This window comes from Gavia stellata, chromosome 3 (genome assembly GCF_030936135.1).
Source record: "Gavia stellata isolate bGavSte3 chromosome 3, bGavSte3.hap2, whole genome shotgun sequence".
NCBI lineage: Eukaryota > Metazoa > Chordata > Aves > Gaviiformes > Gaviidae > Gavia > Gavia stellata.
Window position 1 is genome coordinate 63,937,009 of NC_082596.1, and position 15,390 is coordinate 63,952,398.

The following is a 15,390-nucleotide window of genomic DNA, read 5'->3' on the forward strand; positions in this document are numbered from 1 at the left end:
CTGTCACTCGTCACTCGGGAGAAGAGACCAACACCCATCTCTGCAATCCCCTTTCAGGTAGTTGTAGAGAGCGATAAGGTCTCCCCTCAGCCTCCTCTTCTCCAGGCTGAACAACCCCAGTTCCCTCAGCCGCTCCTCATCAGACTTGTGCTCCAGACCCCTCACCAGCTTCGTCGTCCTTCTCTGGACACGCTCCAGCACCTCAATGTCCTTCTTGTAGTGAGGGGCCCAAAACTGAACACAGGATTCGAGGTGCGGCCTCACCAGTGCCGAGTACAGGGGCAAGATCACTTCCCTAGTCCTGCTGGACACACTATTTGATGCAGCACTATCCATAATTTTTTATTTCTATGAACATTTTTTTAGACTTCGGTACAGATCGTAGTTCCCACAAAATGCCATTGTCTGCAGCTGCCTATGAACAAAGAACAACATGCAATCAGGCAAGTTTGGCACAGTTCCTATTGGCTCACCTTCTCCCTGACTCATCTGGTTAAACTGAGTTTATGTGATTTAATGGTAATGAGATAGTGAGTGAGTATAGCAAATGAATGGATGTTCTGCTAATAAGTAAAGCTCTGGTCCTGTCACCTGCCCCTGCTTGGCAGAAATCAGGTTGAGAACAATAATTCCAAGTGCTAAACAAGTTTGATTCTACCTCATAATGTTCCAGCTATGTAAAAATAACTAATTTGCAATAAAATTATGAAGATATAACAGGAATATTTACTTAAAAATATGTTGATCCTACTGTGTACTATTAAAGTACTTGAACAGTAAGAAAGATCTGGCATTAGTCTGCATGTACATTGTATTTTTATACTATTTCTATTTCACTTTTTAAAAAATCCTCCCCTACTTCTCTGCATTTGAGAAACACTACTGAAAGTAATGTGTGGGGTTTTTTTTAATTTTGATGAGGACATAAATTTCCTAGCTATCCATAAGGACTCCTGGACTGCAAGCATACAGAGAGTTGTTACTGGGAATGTCACCAAAAATTAGGGGCTTCTCTATTGAATTATTTGCTCAGCTAGTTCTTCAGGTTAAGTACAATCATTTTGCTGAAAAAACTGTAGAGTTACTAGGCGTCTGCCAATCTATGCATTTTAGTAACATTCAGCTGTCTGAATTATGTTTGAAGCTCTGATATCTCTATGCTGATGAATATACTTTCTGCCATAAATTGAGAACAGCAGTAGTTAGGAAGTTGTGCTGTTCCCTTGTGTGATATCTTCATCCCGGCTGACAACTGTTCTCTTTTCTTCTCCTCCTCCCAGGCTAGGAGGAAAATAGATGCTGAAAAAAGGTTGGGTTCATTCTGTTTCTGTCAGGCTGAACAAGTTACTTCTTCCTTCCCTCTTCACATTATATCCTCCCACTAACTGCTGTTCTGCTCATTTCCCTGGTTCCACTGATACTATCATTGCCGAGAAGAAACCTGGAAAACCCAGGTGAGCAGCAGGCCAGATCTGCATTTATCACTTGTAGAGATGCTGTGCGTCTTACTCCTCACTCCTGGCATCCTATTTTAAAACCAAGTACAATTTAATTGTTGTTAATTGAAATTACTTTAGGTATATTTCACACCAACATTTGCCTACTGCTGTGTTGATTGAACAGCTGAGCTGTAATTTTCATTGTTGGATCTGGCTTTGGAAGGACAGCTCTATCTGTGTATGGTAGCTACTGAGTCTATGTTTTTATGTATGTTTAAAACTCAGACAACATTTTGGGGTGCTATAATAACACTTTAGAAACACATATAACGTGATTACCTGGAGACATGCCACGAAGCTGCAGTCAGTTCTCTGTACCATGCAGCATTTTCTTCCTGTCTACACCCACATATATTTGTGTGTTTTCAAGATACAAGTGTCCAGTGAATACTTGGACATACTCACAGTTGGTGGGAATTCACTGATCATTCAGGAATCATTTTCCCTGGAGTCCAAAAAGCAAAAAAGACACAAGTACCTGAAGACTGACCCAGCATTAACCTGCAGGATGACCACTTCTGCACCTGTCTCATTCCTCTGCGTCACTGTAAGAAAAATTAGGCAAAGCAGATGTTACCAAAACATCTGTGGTAACAGGTGTGGTTTGGTGGAAAAGAATTTGTGGCACTCTTCCCTCACACAGAGGCACGAGCTGAGTGGAAGGGTGGATAAGGGCAAGAACCTAAAATTACGATACTTTTCTTCCAATAAGCTAAAAAAAAGTGTACATTTCAATGAAACTGTCAGGGAAGCTGAAGAGGAGGCAGAGTCACAACAAGGAATACTAGGTTGTTTCTTATCCTTGGAAAAGTTCAGAAAGATTTAGTCTATTTAGGAATTTCACAGACTCATGAAGGTTTATACCTTCTTTATACCTTTACACATCTACAATGGGGGGGAAAAATTCACTAGGGCTCTAGAGCCATCTCTTTCCAATATTTTCCCCACATTTTCTTATGCAAATATTCTTTCAGAAACAAAAGAATAAATTTCTGTGTATAGAAATATCCATTAAAATACTGATGGAAATTTCTAGTGCTAAGTATCCATAACACTAATTGTAGTTAATTCATACGCCACAAAGGCTCAGGATCTATGAAAGATAGCTCCCTTCTCCCATTTTCAATACCTTTCCTAAATGTTTTTGGGGTTTTTCACAGATATTAGGGGGAGAGGAACTTATATTATATTATAACTTATTATTATATTATAACTTATATTATCTTGAGGGAAATAAGTAGACATAAAATACTGCAAAGCCTGCCACAACAAATTGCGTATCATTTCTGTCAAGTAGGACCCCACTCTTATGCAAAAAGGTTTTTAAAGTCATCCCTGAGAGGCAAATATCAATTGTCAGAATTTATGCTGACTTATTAAGCAATTTAGTCACAACAATTCATTATTCAAAAATACCCTAGACTAATTTCTCTCTTTAACATTGTTTGGTAATCAAGACATGTCTACTACAAGTGGTACTTGAGGCCTTCACATGCAAGCAAGTAATTTTTAAAACATGCAGTCCGGGGAATACCACAGATTTTGGGACCATTCCTCAATTAAAATATAGAAGGACCATCAATGGGCTCAGACTTTTTAAAAAGTTGTGGTCTTTTGCATATATTCCTGGAGATAGGTTGTGACTTGTGCAGTTAGGAATTATTTAGGCAAGTGAGAATTGTCTCTTTCAGTGCTGACTTGTGAATAAGGGAATGCATAAATCATTATACTTCTTTCTGGGTTCACCTAGACAGCTCAGCAGACCAGCACATGGTGCCCTGTGATGTGACTCTGCATCAGCACTTGAGATGCAACTCTTCAGCTTAGCCCACTCCAGGAAAATTATGAAGGGAGTTTTCACAGTTGCCAGGACTGCAGTTTTACATAGCCCTCACATACATGATGAATTGGCGGATTAGTACTTGATTAATCACAGACCTTCACATGTGCTGAAATTTCTTTTAATGGAGTCAAATAAAAATATCTAGCAAACAATATTTGACAGTCCTTTAAAGTAAATGGTAAAATTTTCTTCTGCAGCATCCAATGTAATAACACTATTCAAAATAAAAAGTCCTTATTCAGCTTTTTTAAATAAAAGATAACTTATTGGGACATTTAACCATCATAAATCTACGAAGGGGACCTCTGCCTTCAATTTTAGAATGTACAAAAGTAATCAGGCTGATACATCCAAAGTGGATTTTTTGAGAACCTGGGATGGATAATGAAAAGAGTGAAAAGATTTACTTTTTGGTTCTCATATCTACTCTGTGGAAGGTTTCATCTGTTTTTTGATATACATGAAGAACTTCCATTAATGTTACAGAAAATCCCTAATGTGTCTACTCATCCTCATTCAGTTAAGATGATCACAGAATCACACTTGTAGAATCAAACCACTATATTCTTCCCCTTGCTTCCCTCAATTCCCAGTATTAAATCTCATGACAAAGGTAGAAACAGAAAAATTAAAAAAAAAAAAATCAAACATCCAGACTTCCATTCCACGTGAAAGCACACAGATACCTAGTTCACTTTCCTTTTTTTTCCCTGTCATGCATGTATTTCATCTCCAAAATTTAGCCTTTGGGCTTCCATTCAGAACCTAAGCCTTAAGTTAATAATCCAAATCAACTTGCAAGTTCTAAGAAATACAAACAAATCCTAGCTAACCCATCACCTCTCTTCCCAAAGATAGCTAGAACCTACAGAGGCCATTTCATACCACCGCTGCTCAGGTTTCTCACACTAGCAAGGTACGTTAGAGTGAGAGAAGGAAGCAACAGGACAAGACACATCCTCCACCCTCCCTTCTCAGGTGCTGCCATATGGTACAGCTCTGAGCCTGTGTGTGTACATGTCTTTCATTCTCTGCTTTCTCCCATGGGCAATCATCCATCATTGCACTGTATTTAGCATGCTGCCAGTACAGTCTGCACCTCTCCAGGGTTCTGCTTTGGTTATGCAAACCCCAACATCATTGCTTATTTCCTACAGCCCAATATCTTTCCCTGTGCAATTTAGCTTCATTAGTGTTACTGTACAGCATGCAGGAAAAGATCATTTCTCTTCTAAAGTGTCTCTGCATAAAACATTACAAAGTCAAATTAGGAGTTCATAGCTTAACAAGATGTAACCCTGGCCTTGCTCAGTGTAAGGTCAGCAAAGATCCTCTTCTACTGGCAAAAAAATGTTCAGTGAATAAAGATTTTAGAAACAACATCACTGTTTTAAAAGGGCAATGCAAATGGTTTCAGCATGTGCAGCAACATTACCTTTAAATCCAAACACCAAATTGAAAAATACTAAGTATGCCAACATCAAAAGCGGTGGCTCACCAGGTGATAAGATGAAAGCAGTCTGAAAACTCAGGGAGGCATTTTGTAAATTACATGTCTAGAATAATAATAGTAGTAGTAATAATGATATACATAATGCACATATTAATAGCTCTATATGTATATACAAATCTATATATTTACTTTTATATAACATATATCTGTATTATATATATGTAAAATTAATCACCCGTTATATGTGGTTTTTATATATACATTTTTATAGATACATTTTATATACATATATGTACATTTACATATGCATGCATGTGCATGTGTATGTATACATGAAAGCTTCATTACATATATATACACGAGTTATTTATTTGAAACTATATGCATTTTAGAGTTTCCTTTTACAGAAGTAAATGACTGGGCAGTGATAGGTGTTGCAAATGGGATAAACTGGTTACAGTGAAGTGAGGACAGACTGACCTTTTTGGAGGAGCCAGCAATGATTTGCATGTGCTAATCTCCGCTCTGTATTTTTTTCACCTCACTCTTCTCCCTCTCTCTGCCTTGCTAATTTAGTAAGTCACATTGTGACTGACGCACCTAACAGGAGAGGTCATTTAGTGAAGTCTGGGCCAGCACATCCTGCTTGAATGGTAAGCGATATCTTCAAAATCCCTTTCTTTCCTGCAGGGAAAGCAAAAGCTTCGTCAGCTCTGCTGTGCCAAATGCATTCTTCTGCAAATGGTACTTCCAAGAAAAAGGGTATTGAAAATCTTCACTCATACAAAGAGCCACCCAGGTTGTACCTCGCTGCACCACGGTGAAACCACAGGCATCCAGCTGCATGACAGCCATCCACAGGGATCGGTAGCAGAGCTACATTAATGTTAAGGGCCAAGACATTGCACTAATTCCGTGAAGTACATCCTACGAGGACACATAGGGGAAGGGGAAGGGCAAGGGAAGTCTGGGGTCACTGAATCGATGATTGTTGTGCTGAGGGGCTGGAACCACAACATTAGAAAAATCACCAAGCTCCTCTGGGTGAGTGGACAGAAATCTGGAGCTGAGCCCTGTATCCAGATCTATCAGTGGAACGATGCCAGTGAAAAATACTTTATCTCCAAAACTGTTCTGGCAAATTAATGTTAAAAATACAATTCCACATTCACTTCTAGGTAACACAGAAAATAAATCCAGCTTGGTTTTTTCAGTCTCTGTGTCCCATGTTTTGTAGTTTTTTCTGCCGATTTTAATACAATTGCCTACTGCTGTCTTTAAAAGCTAACACTTAAGAGAAAATCTTTTAGCTGCATCTCAGTCAGGCCTCTAGATTGAATCCTTTTCTGACAAAAGAAAATGTGATCCTAGTGCATGCACTGAACTGCATGGGAAAATATTTGTAGTTAGATGTTTAAGTGCCTAATTTGCTGGTGCTGACACATGGGCAGACAGATACAGTGTCTAATACTTAGCGATTAAATTACATTGGAAACAAATGGAGGTTTGAAATTGAGTCCATCAAGAAAAAGAGCACTTGAAAAGTTGAAGCTTAAAATAGTGGAAGACTGCTCTTAGGGTTTTCTAATATCAATATTAAAAAAAAAAAAAGTCTTTAATATATGGTAGGGAGTGAGTAATCAGTAAACTAAACATTCTATGGATTTAGTACTCATGCTACAGAAAATTGCAGCATGTACACTGCTAGCCAGAATACAACAATAATTCAGTGTCAGTTGCAGTGTTTTTATTATAACACTGCTTTACTCTAAAGTCCGCTTTTTGGTTACATTTTATGTGAATCATTAATTCTTATACTTAAAAATGTGTATCCTTGAGCTATAAAAGATATGGTATATCTTCATTCTTTACAATCTGCAAAAGAATATCATCCTGATACCAATCATTTTGAAGCAGATATAAAGAATGACAACACCAGCTGGTTTTACTAGCATGTAGTGCATTCTTCTATAAAGCTATTTAATACAAGTCTGCCTCCTATAAAGCTATTTAATACAAGCCTGCCTCATGCTGGTTTCCATTTCCACTGATGTTCTCTACAGCTAATCTGGTTTTAAAAGAACAGGAGCCAGATCTATTTTCAGGATACCCAGGGTAAATCAGAGGGGTCAAATTACTCTGACCTGTCACAGACCGTGCTAAGCTCTAAGTAGTTGCTCAGTTTTATTTTGTAGGTGGCTGTTGACCCTCCACACCCCCCAACATCCATGCTCCAGGGCTGCTTATCAAGGCACAAGCTACTATTTCTGCTCTTTGTGCTATACACCAAAACATCCACAATAATAGCAATAAACAGAAAAATGAGGACTTGTAATAAATGTACAGTTCTATTTTACAAGTCAGTAGCTTTAGTTTAAGTGTTTTCCTATATTTTCAAAGCAAAAGTTATCAACAGCAAATCAAACGCACAATAGATTTTTGAGAAATTGGAGAGGGCTTTTCCATCCTGAATGACTCCCCATCTTTTTCTGCTTTATATAACAATTCTTCAACACAAATGATGTTTTGTTTATTTATATCAGCCTCGGATTCATCAGTTTTAATGGAATTGTATTTGCCTGCAACAGATATGGCTTTCTCTTTCTTTTCTACAGTAGTCTTGTTTCATGCCTCAAAAAAGTCTCCTTGAGTTTCTCTCTTCTTCCTAATACTAAAGGTAACAGTGTTGGATGGATTCAGTAACAAATAGAAGAGGGTGAATATTCAGCATCAGGATTAAAATGCACTCTTCCTCTCTCTTTGGGCAACATTGAAGGAAAGAATTGAAAATGTTCTAAGGGTAGCAGGGTTAATGAGTCTTATTTACAGAAAATAATTTGAGGGCCTATTAAACTTCTACATCATGTGAAGATGAGCCTTGACCTAGTAAGTTAATGAGCAGGGGTTTCCACATGCCCAAGATAAATGCCAGGGTATAATTAGCAGCTCTGAAACTCAAAGGAACAAGCAGACAGATGTGGATTTCTTTCAGAAAGTTTGAATATCAGACAGACTATTGAAATGTCTGAAGAGGGAATCCCAGAGTTTTGGATGGCTTGCAAATGGGCTGGGAGATAAGTTTAGGGTTTTTTAAAGTGCTCCCAGGAAATTCCCATACTATTCCTATACTGCGGGATATGGTTTAGTGGGCATGATGGTGTTGGGTTGATGATTGGACTTGATGATCTTACATGTCTTTTCCAACCTTAATGATTCTGTGATTCTGTGATTCTATTCCATTGACATACTTCACCTGTTACCTCCTAGTTGTACTGAGAAATGTTGTGGGGAGATGGAGGGCTTGAACAGCCTAAAATTTAAGGCTGCTTCCATTTATTTTTCCCTTAATATCTATGTTTTGGTTTTAGTTACAATACTTTGTAATAGCAGTTTGAGATCCAAGTAGTCTCCAAATCTTAAAGATTTGGAGCTGATAATAGGAAAAATAACACACGAATTATATTACAAATGCACATCTGTTCATTTACCCACAGTACAAAACATGAAAGTTGGAAGTTCTTGCTCGAAATCCTGTTCTTGTTCCAGGTTTATAAATTCTCTTAACATAATTAGTAGGTGAAGTTTGTGGACTAGATTTTCAAAGGTACTCAGGCATCTAAACATGCAGCTGGGTATTTAGAAGTACTTTTTTTTCCACGGGCTTTAGGCATGTACATGCTGTATAATGTTTGAAACCCTCATTAATGACCTTTGAAAATGCAAACCTATGTGAAGATTAAATACTCTGTTTGAACACAGGAACAAAGTTTTCCACCTTCTTAACCAATGACTGCTGGACAGCCACATTCTGGGATGCAGAAGAAAGAGGTAGCAGTAAATGAAGAAAGTAAGTAATTCAGATGAGCTAGCTGAAACTTCTGTATAGCTATACAGTTGAAAGACAAATACTCATTTTTTGTACAAGGCATGTTTCCTTGACTGTATATGAAAAATATATCTGTACATTCAGACAGAAAAAAAATAGGCAGAAACCACCTATTATGACAATCTGTCATATAATAGGTTGTTACAGTTCCAATACATCTATACTGAAATAGTTCATGTGATTTTAAGCAAATGGAAAAGTATAAGCGATAAATGCAAGTTATAGCAGTATCAGCCTCCATCTTATACTGAGTTAATTTATCCTGTTCTTTTGGTCTCCACAGATACATTAGCATGCAACCTGAGCTAGCTAGTTTAATACCATTTTGTTAGCACTCTTCTATATTGCACGCATTTCTCTGGCTTCTATGAAGGCATAGTCTCTCAAGTTATGTTGTCAAAAAGATAAAAATTCAGTTTCATCTCTTCCTACATGAAATGTGTGTGGTTTCCTGAAGTAAAATCCATGTATCTTTTTGCAGCTTCCACTGGGTTCTGCAGTTCAAGTCCCACCCTACATCCAGGCACTATCCTTGAGCTAGCATATCATATATTATTAGCTGCAACTTGTACTTCATACCAAGGACATGACAGTAATTAATGGCTACTGGCCTTGGAAGTTACATGTTTGGCAACAGTTGCATAAGACTCCTTAGCAGTGATGCCTTCCAGTAGTCCACCTCGCACATAAACCACAATCACAGATCTCAGAGCTATTGAACATACCACTATAGCCACTGTGATGCGGTTGAAATTCCAGTCAGAGACATTAAACAACTTTTCCAGTCACAAAAGCTTTGGTAAGACAGACTTATGACTGCCTGGTTTGGAAACTTCCCACAATGAGGCATTTTCTGTACCAGTCACTAGTAAACTCCAGGCTCTGTGACTCTACCCAGGATTATATTTCCTCTCCTCCTCAGTACTACTCATAGCATTTTCCATAGTACGCCAGACCTTAAGTCAAATCTCCTCGCTCTGTCACAGATCGGTAATTAAGAACCAACCTCCCATCTACTGTCCCCTCAATCCTCAGTCAGATACTGGCACAGAAACAGGAGCACACCATTTGAGGTAGAATATCCTCTCTGTACACAGCAGGCCTTCCTCTCACAATTTCAATCATGGCATTTTTACCTTGGCTTGCATAAAGGCAAATTACATTACAGTTCATTAATTGATCTAGCACTTAAAAACCAAGTCACAGAATTTGTCTCCATCAACCTTCTGCAACACTGAATTTCAAAACACTGGAAAAACTTTCTATGGAGAGATGTCCTGTTTTTTATCTTTGCCTCATATTTACAAGGTATGAATTCATATTGTTTATGTAATGATAACAGCCAATAGATACTCTTCTTTAAAAAAAAAAATATTCCCTCAGTCCCTCTGTTTTCTTCCCCCAAGCCCAGCATCATCTTAGATGTACACATACACACACATGAGCTTTTCTGGACTTCTCTTTTCTCAGGCAAAAAATATTGAAGGAATAATAACAAATAATAACAAAAAATATATGAACAAGTCAAATATATAATATTCTCACAGCCCTTGGATTTTAGCTGAAGGGAGTGCCTGAGCTAGAGGTAGAGTTTTCTGACAAAATCAAAGAAAAATCCATCCAAAACTATACAAGTCAATCAAGGCAAATGTTCAACAAGAAGTTCCACAACTATGGGTTGTGAGAAATGTCTTTTTTCTTTTTATTTCACCAATAATTTGTCCCGATGGCCCTTAGTTACTGAGTAAACTTTTGAACAATTATTCCTCATCCAGCTCCCCTATGCCACCAATGATTTTAAATAGTTTTCTCATGTCCTTCATATAGTCATGTTTTCCAGGATGAAGACTCATTTTTCATATGTAAGATTCACACCTTCACTAAAACTTATTTGCTTTTTCTGTACTTTCTCCACTATGGCAGTTTTAAGGCTGGAAAACAAAAGCAGGATCTAAATCTGAAATGTTTGGAAACCAGCAAACAGCTGCTGAACTTCTTGTTGTTATTTCCTATTACTTAAAACAGAGCCAAGCATCACTGTGCATGCTTTGGCTTTCCTGGGATGAATGCACTTCAGTGAATTCATTCATGTGTGCATATACCACAGCTCTGGCTGCTCTTGTATTCTGGTGTCCTTTTCAGGCTTTAAAATTAAGGCTTGAGCTTTGAAAGTAGGAAGCCCGGTATGTTTCCCCCATTTCAACTTCACAGAATGCCAGAGGGTCACATCCTGTGGCCACAGCAGCCCAGTGCACCCAATCACCCATGTGTTGATATTACAAGGTGGCAGCTGCTGCATGTGTTATAGTGGAGAAACAGTCCTTGCGCATGCAAGCATCTGCTGCAAAATAGAGGCAGAGGAAGCTAGAAGCAAGTGGGTAAATCAAACCAAAGCTTAGAAAATCATCATGGGCAATCTTTAGGTTCTCTGTGTCTGAGACAGTTGCAAGCCCATTCATTGAATATCTGAAAATTGCAGTTTCTTTGTAAAAATAAATTAGCTTGCATCTGAATAAACAATAGGCACACACTTAGAAATGAAAGCAAGTAAAATTTGGAATAGTCAAACTGAGACATTGCATGCATTTTCAGCTACTTCTGTTTATTAAACATCCCTAAATATCTAGTATTGTATATTTTATTTTTAATTTTTGAATTGATAGAAAGAAAAAATGAATGCACAGCTTTGAATTTTGATGTTAGTTCAATTCCTAACTACAGAATCACAAAAAAATACAAAATGTTTAATGAGTTAAACAGGTGTCCCAGAGTAAGGGGATAAATGACATCCAAATTTGGAGTTTTGTTTAAACATTTCTGTTCCTCCCAACACCTCTCAGTAATCAGGACAGGCTGTTTTGAATAATTAGCAAAACAAGAATCAACCATCAGTGTTGGTATAAATCATTATAACTCCAATCAAGTCAGTGAGTTACAAGGTCATAAAATGAGAGTGATAAGAGCATCATTTCTGTTGGAATTAATTGGAGCTGTACCAGTTTATATCAGAATATTGCGCAGGAGTAACTCAGCCATATGTCCATCAGTATAGAGACACTTACAAAATAGGACGTATTTCAATACCTAAAGTGACCTGAGAAATGTCCACTACACAAATAGGCAGCATCAGCCTTAATCTCCTTTAAATTTGTTTTACACACTGAAGTGAGCTGGTGTAGAGACAAAAGTCATACTAAAATCAGTCTGAAATCAGTGAAAGCAAGACAAATAATCATGTCCTATTTTTAGCTCTTTGCCCTAACAGCTCCTTCTTTTGCTATAATTTGTTAAAGAGAACAAAACACTTGTTAAGACAGACTTTAATTTGTTCTTGCCCTGTGCTGCAGGTCGTCCTTTTGTTTTTCTTATCTTAGAAGTTTGCTTCTTCCTCCCCACACCTCTCACTTCAGCTTGCACAGCAGGAGTGACTCACCCGGAGTTTGCTTTGACCTTTAACCATACATTACAGTGCATTAGTGTTTTGTCTAAGAGGAATAGTAATATAGATAGTAGCTGCTTTCATCTTGAAGGAAGAACATACTGCAGAACGGGGCTCTTGCATCTCATTATCTAATATCCTAGAGAAGTTCTTTATAATTAAAGAAAGGTTCTTTCTACTGAAGAAACAGCTAGAGCTTCACACTGTGCATTAGCAAGATGAACACAGGGGGCTCATGTCTTCATTCAAAACTATCATTAGATGGGTTTAAAGAAATTATTAAAGCTTCCTCTGTTATCAACAAAACCAAGTGTCTGTAACCCACTTTATCTCCGTGAAGCTCCTTGAAAGGAGAACATAGCCAATTCCCTTAGCACAACCAAGACCTTTAATACATGTGTCTTAAGTGGCTGGTACTGATAAACTGAACTCATACAATCTTTTACTCACCCATTGCTAAACTGAACCCATTAAGGAAAAAAATATTACAGAATCAGATGGAGAAGAAAAATTGCAAGAAGCACAGGAACAGAATAAGTGTCTGTTTCTCAAAACTAAAGCCATTCAAAATCCTGACATCCCTGATGAGAATGAGATGTGAGGTTACAGGATGGCCAGGTCCAACACAATAGAGCATAATAAGATTTTTTTTCCTCTGCTCTATACTTGCCACTTTCAAATAAGATACTTTTTGTTAAACACATAATAGGAACAATGATTTCAGTGACTAGTGTTCTTAAAACACTTTGCACTGAGGAGATATATTAGATATGCCTATCTCCTTGAAATTTTTTGTGATTTCTAAAATATCACTGTACCTGGCTCTACAGTGACAGAAAAAGGCTAACCTACTATGCTGATATGTTGTTATTATAATACAGAAATTCTGAATGGAGACAGTTCCTGTGGCTCTCATAAGACTATACTTATGCATGCCACAGTATCTGAATATCCATCCACACTTGCAATGAGTGGTCTAAAACAGTGTTATGAAAAACACATGATACCTCACACCTTCAGGAATAGTCCTTAACAGTTTACAGCCATGTTCAGGAGTAAACTCTCAGTAATTTTTCATCAAATGAGTAAAATTTGCAGTTTCAAATTTCTGGATCCCTAGAGAATCTTTGATATTTTTTAATGTGCTTTACTTTCTTAGAAGAGGAAAAAGTAATTGAACTTATCACATAAAAGTATTTTATGAATAATACTGATGAAAGCTTTCCACTAATATTAATAATGGTATTATATCTGTTTGACTAATGATTAAAACAGACATTGAAGAGCCCAGAATTTAAAAGCAATTGCTATATTGCTACAGGATCTGATCCAAACATCCTGAAGTACAAGCAGAACTTTTTGGTGGGCTGACCTACAGTGAGTAAGACAGAACTACAATTCAGAAGTCCTTATCTTCAGCCCAGTGAGTGACATGTTATCTGTATACAGTATTCCTGATGCTCATTTGTGTATCATACCGACTCTGCAGGCAGAGAATTCTTTGTGAAATGAAAAAGGCTTTTCCATTATCTTAAATACCTCAGGTAAAAATTTGATCAGAGCTGCAGGAAGGAAATCCTCTTCTGTACAATCCAATGTGCTTTCAATGCAAAATTATACCCTGCACCAAATTAATGATGACTGCATAAAATATTCTTTTTTCTTAACTGTTTTAGATTTCATTTCTTCCTACAGGAGGCATTTCTATTTTTTTTTTTTTTTGTCAATAGGCATTTTCTTCCTTTCAACTATTTTACACTTAAATCCCACCTTCAAATAAAAGGCCTTTTAACTCTTTTTTTCATTTTTACATCTACCTAATAAATCTTAAATATTTCATTTATTAACTAAACCTCCTTGCTTTGTGATTTTCCTTTTTAAGTAAATTCATATGTCTATAAGATAATTTTATCACTCTTTCATGATCTCCTTTGGTTTATTTGTGCTAAACTTGTATTGAAGAGTGTATAGCAGTCTGTGAATACAGCATACAGTAATTATACAAAACCTGTGCTGATATTCGTTAGTTTATGGCATCAGCCTTCAGTGTGTTAACCAGAGCAGAACTCTGCCACTATATCAAACTATAAACATACTAAGAAACTGCAGTTCACTGTATGCTATTGCACATCCTCACTCTACTCATCCTTGACAGCTCTCACTAAATTACTGCTTTGCAGAAGTTTAATTCTCTTGAGTAAATCTTTTAAGCTAATTTTCCCTAACTTTTCATTTTTCACTCTGTAATTCCAGATTCAATCTACTTGTACTGCTGTTAACTGCTTATGTGTGTATATATATATAATATGGACTCCTAAATGTGCCTATATTAAGCATGTTTGTAACCTTTTTCAAGCCATTAGGATAGAAATACAGTCTGTATCCCCTTGGACATCCTGCTGTACCTCATTAGACATCTCTCTACTAACATGTTCCCTGTGCATTAGCCTTTTTTAATAATGTTCCTTTAGTATTTCACATAGTGCTTTCAGTCTCTAATAGTGCTACAATCCAAGCCAGTCAGTTGAAGTCTTCCCACCAAACTTTCATGGAGTAATAGCAAGGCCTGTTTAAAAATACAAATGCACATAACGAGTTCCATTATGTCTGCTAATTTTGTAATGCTGTAGAAAAGAAGGATTGACAGGAATTCTCAATGAAGTGTTAGTTGAATTAGTACAGTTTAGGCATTTTTTTTTTAATTTGTTAAATTGCAGAATCACTCAACTTCTGCATCTTCTGTCCTGACAGAAACACAAGATTATTTATTTCATGACGTTTTCTAGGATTATTACTGAAACGTGATGGTCCTCAGCTGAAACTAGGCTGATACTACAAGTCTATATTTCTACCCCTTACCTACCTTCATCAAAAGCAAATAACATTAAAAATATATTTAAAATTTACTTCTTAAGAATGCACATTTTTTTCTGGAAAATTTTGTACCAAAAGTTTCAGGAAAAAAAAGTTTGCGTATGACCACTCAGGCACAAGAAAGAGAAAATTATATATCAAACCAGAAGGTATACCTTGGATATGAATGCATCAGTCATTCATTTATAAGGTCTCTGGATATTTATACGCTTTTTATTTTTTAATTTAAAGATATTTCTAAGCAGAGAATGACAAAAATGTAGACTAAACATCATGTTATAGCATTTAATTCTAACTTGACAACAGGTTATAGGAGATTAAGAGCTTTCATATAAAGAGAAGAAGGGTCAAACTTCTCTATTGGATTCAGTAAGGAAAATCTGTCTAGTGGAAATC